Source organism: Vicugna pacos, chromosome 11 (genome assembly GCF_048564905.1).
Source record: "Vicugna pacos chromosome 11, VicPac4, whole genome shotgun sequence".
Taxonomy (NCBI): domain Eukaryota; kingdom Metazoa; phylum Chordata; class Mammalia; order Artiodactyla; family Camelidae; genus Vicugna; species Vicugna pacos.
The window spans coordinates 19,026,888-19,034,649 of record NC_132997.1 but is presented as its reverse complement, the minus strand read 5'-3'; the positions used below and the strand labels follow the sequence as shown (position 1 = coordinate 19,034,649).

General features: G+C 33.8%; 1 pseudogene; it reads left to right on the top strand.

The window, feature by feature from the left end:
• The first annotated feature begins 578 nt into the window (after positions 1-578).
• LOC140699180 (cyclic AMP-dependent transcription factor ATF-5 pseudogene) overlaps positions 579-7,762 on the top strand; it is a 33,484-nt pseudogene continuing 26,300 nt past the window's right edge.

The window sequence follows — 7,762 nt, the reverse complement described above, 5'->3', positions numbered from 1 at the left end:
CGATTATTGGCCTGTTAAGTGGCAAACAGTACCAACTTGGACTCTTCAACTGACTTGTTGTGGTGATTATTTCACAATATGTACAAGTATGGAATAATTATGGTGCACATTTGAAGCTAACCTAATGTTGTGTGCCAACTCTACCTCAAAAAAAAGCTACAGTATCCTAAGATAAATATAATATAGATGTAGCTGTGACTTCTGAAAAGTTAAAACTTTAGTTGCATCATATGTCAGTTCTCTCTTTCCCCTTCCCTCTGTTTTGTTTGTACCATTTCTACATTCTCAGAACATAAAGCCATTAGGAGACAGGCTGGGACCTGGATCCCTTTACCCGAGTGCTCATGTTGATTTTGTGGCAGAAAAGCCCAGTGACACCATGTCTGCTACGGGGCCAGGTACTGTCTGTCCTCTGTCTAGGATGTGTGTTTCTGTATTTCAACTATTCTTTATAATTTTTAACTTTTAAAATGAAGTAATTTTATAAGGAAGCAAAGTAAGGTGGAAACAGTTGATCTTTTTCTCATTTGTTCAGTCTCCTACAAAAGCTCTTTATAATGCTGGACATTGGAACGATCCAGACTTAGAAGAACTACCTGGGCCACCAGGAGTAAAACCTCAGAGTGTCACAGTAAGTGAGCTGTACTTTACAATTTCATGTTTGTGTAATGAATTGTAAATTAATAAATCAGTTGCTCTCTTCATTCATAATTTGAGAGTCTCTTGCTTTTCTAACATTTTATTTTTGACTTCCTCTCTAAAAATTAGTGGCTTTAGTTTAATTCGTTGGAAAAGTAAAGATTGTGGACAGAATAACAGAAATGCTGGTATTACTAGGTTATAAATGAAAGCCTTAAAAATATTAAATGACTTTATTTACTCCTGACCCACACTTTATCGAAATGCAGTATTGTATATTTCATGTTTACATTAAGAGCTATATTATAAATTACATTGAACTTAAAGTGGCTTTGAGTGATTAATTTGCTTTTCAGAGTAGAACTTTCCCCTGCATTCCAGTAATATCTTTCAATTCAAAACACATTTGAAAAAGATTCTTATCAAATTATTTTCTTCAGAATGACTGATAGGACCATACATTAATGCTTCTCATTAATGGTAACACCTCAGCCATCTGGAGCTGTCAAAGAATGAGTTCTTTTTAACAACAAAATAGGGGTAGAAATCATTCTAAAATATAATGTATCGTCCCTTGTCTTCTTAAGTTGATAAATTACACTCCTGTTGCTAGTATAGAACCATCACTGTGCATATGACGGCTATGTTTTCCTGCCCTAAACTACGATGCCTCTAGTTAAAAATTCTTTTGTTCATTTGTTGTACTTTTCCTGTCCATCCTGAGCTGCTTATAAGTGTTATTTATGTGTGTAATTGTGGTTGTTTATTCATCCTAGTAGTCCTGGGGACAAATAACAAGTTGTATGAAATGTAAGCTTTAAAAGACCAGAAGGAATTCCTGAGTGCTTCTTTTGTGAATGAAACATACATGAGGCTTTCCTTGTAGTGCATGGAATTTTTAAAGTATCCCTAATGACCTTTCAGAGGCCTCCTCCTTCCTTTAGCAGAGAGAGGGGGGGTTATTATTATTAAGCTAAATTTGCCAAGTAGATGACATGTTGCTATTTTTATATATTCATTTAGATCAGCTAACTTAATACCTTTATTAATAGGTGAGGCTGTCTTCAAAGGAACCAAGTGAAAAAGATGATGGAATTTTTAATGCTCCTGCACCACCACCCAAAGTGATAAAAACTGTGATAATACCTACTCAGCCCTACCAAGATGTAGTTACTGCACTGAAATGCAGAAAAGGAGACAAAGAAGTAGGCAACTATGTACAGTTTTATTGCACTTAGATAGAATTTTGTGTGTTATCCAGCCTTTTAATGTCTTGAACACACGTTAGTACCCTGGTTCTCAATTTTGAACCACGAACTTGTCCTACTACTACCAATGTTTTACAGCATTTCTTTTGGTTGCCATCTGATAAATAGAGCCCAGGAAGCCCACAGATTTAAATACGCTACTTCAGAGTTACAAAGGAAGTGGACTTCTGTTTCCTTGGTGGTTATATTCTGTGCTGTTCAGGATTTGAAGCACTTCAGTGATGCGGTGGAATTTGGTGAAACTGAGTACTTGTTAAGTGGCTTAAAGAGCTCCCAGCCTCTAAACGTACTTTGCCTTAGGTAAGATCTTATTTTTATATTTGATAATTGTATGCATCCTATTTCTCAGTAAAAAATTGTAACTGGCAGAGCAAAACATTTAAGATTTTGTTATCATCGGTGTAGGTTATAGCCAGTGATGAGTTAAAATGTGATTGATTTTTTTAAGGGACTTGATTATACATGGATGGAGGGAAGTTGGATGATGTAGTCTTTTAAAAAGATAGAATAGGATTCAGCTTCCAGATGCTTAAAAGAGTGTTATGCTAAAGAATCTTTTCAGCTCTTTCTTACCCCAAATTTTACATGTACAAATGATAAATTTGATTGTAGTATGATTTGATTGGAATCATCTTTTACATACTATAATGGATTTAATATCGATTTGATTGAATTATCTAGACATTTGGAATATGTCCAATTAGATATGATTTAGAACCTTTATCAATGAGAAGCATTATGAAAGGTAGCTGAGATTACTTTTGCTTTTAATTTAATGGTAGTAATAATGTAAGGAATACACTGAAAGTGATCGTGTTTTATTTATATTTTTTAATGTAATGTGCCTAGTCACATACTATGCATCAATAAGTTTTTAATAATTTGGTTTGCTCAATTTTTTTTTATTGTGATCTGTTTGGATGAAGCTTTGACACCACCCACCCCCAACCCACCGCATGTCCTTTTGCTTGTTTTGGTACTACGCAAACAAAAAATGAATGCACTAGGTATTTTCAGTTCCCCTAACCTAGTCTCTTTTCTTCTAGTGTTACGAGCTTGGCTACTAAATGTGCCATGCCCAGTTCTTTAATGTACCCAAGAGCACATGGAATGCTAGCTATGTTCTTTATTTTTTTTAACTTTTCAAAATTGAGTTATAGTCATTTTACAAATTTGTGTCAAATTCCAGTGTAGAGCACAATTTTTCATTTATATATGAACCTATGTATATTCATTGTCACATTGTTTTTCGCTGTGAGCTTCCATAAGATCTTGTATATATTTCCCTGTGCTATACAGTATAATCTTGTTTATCTATTCTATATTTTGAAATCCCAGTCTGTCCCTTCCCACCCCCCACCCCCTTGGCAACCACAAGTTTGTATTCTATGTCTGTGAGTCTGTTTCTCTTTTGTATTTATGATTTGGTTTTTTTTTTCTTAGATTCCACATGTGAGTGATATCATATGGTATTTTTCTTTCTCTTTCTGGCTTACTTCACTTAGAATGACATTCCCTAGGAACATCCATGTTGCTGCAAATGGCGTTATGTTGTTGGTATTTATGGCTGAATAGCATTCCATTGTATAAATATACCACATCTTCTTTATCCAGTCATCTGTCAATGGACATTTAGGCTGTTTCCGTGTCTTGGCTATTGTAAATAGTGCTGCTATGAACACTGGGGTGCAGGTGTCTTTTTGAAGTAGGATTCCTTCTGGATATATGCCCAGGAGCAGGATTCCTGGGTCATACGGTAAGTCTATTCCTAGTCTTTTGAAGAATCTCCATACTGTTTTCCACAGTGGCTGCACCAAACTGCATTCCCACCAGCAGTGTAGGAGGGTTCCCTTTTCTCCACAGTCTCTCCAGCATTTGTTATTTGTGGACTTTTGAATGATGTCCATTCTGACTGGTGTGAGGTGATAGATACCTCATTGTAGTTTTGATTTGCATTTCTCTGATAATTAGTGATATTGAACATTTTTTCATGTGCCAATTGACCATTCGTATGTTTTCCTTGGAGAATTGCTTGTTTAGGTCTTCTGCCCATTTTTGGTTTGGGTTGTTTTTTTTTTCTTATTAACTCAGATGAGCTGATTGTATATTCTGGAGATCAAGCCTTTGTCAGTTTCATTTGCCAAAATTTTCTCCCATTCCGTAGGTTGTCTTTTTGTTTTACTTATGGTTTCCTTTGCTGTGCAGAAGCTTGTAAGTTTCATGAGTTCCCATTTGTTTATTCTTGCTTCTATTTCTGCCATGTTCTTTAAAACCTTGGATGAGTCACAGCAGCATCAGGTATTGAAGTTCCTGGGATTGAGAAGCATTATTTAAAAATCCTACTTTATTTGGCTATTAAAATATACTTTCTTTCATCTATAAGTATTTCCTAATTGTGGGTTGAGTTAGTCTTACTTGCTAAATATTTAGAGCTTAATGCCAGATTTTTTTCTTAATAAATTATATAAGGTTATTTTCTCATGACCTTTCTTCCCTTAACTTGTCAGTTTATACTATTAAAATGCTGTTTAGTTATCATAGCTCATATCCCATACCAGAGATTTAATTCTGTAAGTATTGATTTTCTGTAATGAAAAAGTACTGAAAAAATGTTTTACTAATTTTTTATATTAATAGCATAGAAAAAAGTAAAAAGATATTAACAATTTTTAACATTCTGTCTGGATGCTGAATATAGGACATAGCCCATGATGAAAAAGAATCAATTCCTAATTTTCATTAGGACTTTGACACATTCTCTTAAAAGTAAAGCATACATATAAAAGTTGGGTTTAACATTTTTGAAGTTAGAAAAAAATCATTACTAATCATGGTATTTTCAGATGGCTTTATTATGTTTTTCTTCAAGGAAATCTCCCAAGGCCTATGACATTTTAGTTTCCCAAAATAGTTTGCTCTGTAAACATTTAGTTACCTAGTCAGAATTTTGAGTATTCAAAGCTTAAATCTTTAGATAGTTAATTCTGTTTCTGTGCATTGAAATAAGTGTTAAGTACAGAATGTCCCACATGTTCGAATATCCCAACCCAGACCTTTTTGTTATATTAATGCTTACCTACATCACCTTTAATACATGTAGGTTTTATTATAAGCAGAGTGTCCTAACTCTACCTATCTGAATGATTTTGAGAGTATATTATATTAATGGTTTTCTAAAAATTACTTGCTTCAGCCAGGCCTGATATATTTATTGTAAAGAAATGAGTCTCAATATGCTGATTTGAGCATCCTAGCTTTATATATTGACACAAACTCAGCTGTGTTTATTTTACATAAAAAATAGCTGTTTCTGATACAGATTTTACATTTATACTTTTGTACTTAGTTATTGACTTAAAACTGAAATTTGATGTTACTGTATCATAGAGAGCACAGAGTGAAGGATATTTTAAAATAGGATTATGTATAGCTGAAAAAATATTTTGTAAACTCATTTAGCACAGAATGACCCCCCAAATATGTAATTCCACTTAAATGCCCCAGAGCTAGAACATTTATATAGGGAAGTTCTGAAGGAAGGAAAATTTTAAACAATGGTGCCCTATTTATGTATTTATCTAATTCACATTTTCCTAGAATATTTAAAGAGGGAGGTTTTCACTGCATAAAACATTTTCAAGATTTCCAAAATATGAACAAATGTCAAAATGATCATATCTCCTGAAGTTACCACTAATTGCTGACTTTTTTTTTTTTGCCTGTCGAAGAATACGTCCCTTTGTGCAGCTGCCCTCATGTACTTACTGAGTAGATGTCATTTGAACATGGATCTTGATAGAGCTAGCATGGATCTAATGATTTGACTTTTAGAACTGGAGCAAGATGCTTCTTCAGCTAAGCTGCTGAATGAAAAAGACATGAATAAAATTAAAGAAAAAATGTGAAGGCTCTGTGAAACTGTACACAACAAGCACCTTGACCTAGAAAATATAATGATGGATTCCTTCCTTCCATTATAAAATAAAAATTACTTTCAGGAAGTTTTTAGTCATAGTTGCCATGTGACTTTGGACAAATCATTTAACCTCTTGGTTTATAATTCAGCAAACTCTTCTGAGGTTTTGCTGAACATAATTCTGTTTCTTGCCTGATATTCCCAAACTGGTCCATCAGTATTTAGATTTTTTTTCTCAGTAACAATTTTTATTGTATTTTGCCTAATCCTTTTCCCTTTTTTGTTTGTTTGTTTGTTTTTAATGTAAGTACATTGAAGCTAGTAGGAATCTGAATTCTTACTCTTTATAGGTTTCCGGAATAAAGATTCAAAGGATTTTTGAAAGCCATTTTCAATGAGTATTCACTTATTCTAGAGTGTCTTAGGATGTCTGATTAACCACTGCAAGAGATCAAGATTCAGAAGGAAGGTTTCTAGGCACCTGCCCTTCTCTGGAGCAGTGTCTCTTATCCTGGGGTCATGGCTGTGGCTACCCTTATGCTCAGTGCAACTGCCCAAGGTAAGAATACTATGTTGCTTTTGGATGATTTTAGTTCTACTTTCTTCTGACTTTTTTAAAGCTTGTCCTAAAGATTGGTAGGCCAGAAGAAGATAATTGGTCTTGTCATTTGAAAAAAAATTTATATATTCCCAACTTTCATATATTTCCAACATCTGAACTATGTAAGCATTGGTTTTTCTACTGCTCACAAAACTGAAGATTGCAGCATTTGCCTCAAAAGTTGCAGAATTCCTTGTGTTAGCCACATATGACAGGGTTATTGCCTTGTTTAGTTAAGGTAAAGTAGGGAATAGATTCAGGTAGAGTGGGGCTTGAAGGGGAAGGTGAGTTACCATTAAAAGGCAGGATACAAAATTGACATGTACCTCAGTACTTTCAGTTACTAAAACTAGAAAAGAGCTCAGATTGTAGAGAAGCAATGCTTCTACCTCACCAAACTCTCTGTATGCTATTTTAAAAATATATTTTACTTTTAAAAGTAAAAGTTTTTTACTTTGAACATTTATATATATGTTAATTTTTAATGGTCTAACAGACATTTTTGAGCCTATAATTTTAGTTTGCTCCATAATTGAATAAATATACCTTTATTAATAGTTTATCTCCCATGTTGTTGACCATTTAGATTCTTTCCAGGCATTTGCTTTTAAATAACATGATGATAAACCTGTTCCTTGAATTTTCTCCATCATCTGTTGAATTTATTAGGATGGTAAATACCATTATAACTTCCTTATATTGTGTTAAAGGGTTAATCACATGATTAAAACCAAACACAGGAAAAAAGTAGACTAGTTTATAAATATGGCTCTGACTACTCTGTACTCCCTTTAGTGGTGGCCCTAAATCATTATTTGTGTATAATGCTGTCATGGTGGCCACATGATGGGTATCCAAGCTGCTAATGGTGCAGTGTAAAGTTTAAAACTGATGAATCTGAAACTCTAAATGTAACAAAGGATTTTTATTCAGAATAGATAAGAAAATATAGAGAACAATATGAAAAAGACAAGAAACTTTGCTGGAAAATAAGGAATATTTGACAGGAGACTCACAGTAGAAGAAATACAAACTGATAAATACATAAAAACAGGCTCATTTTAAAAATAGAAAAATACAAAGTGAAGCAATAAGATACCATTTTTTGCCATCAGGCAAAAATTTGGACACACCCACACCCTGTTCATGCGCTGTTGCTTGTTACAGTCTTTGTGGGAAATTCATTTGATATATTGATCTATGTTTGAAATATGTGTACACTTTGGTTTAACAGTCTCACCCTTGAGCCTCTGTATGGTAGAAATAACAGTGCCAGTATGTGTTTTATTGAACTAGCAGATGATCGACTACTTTAAATAATGAATTTTCTCTGAAATA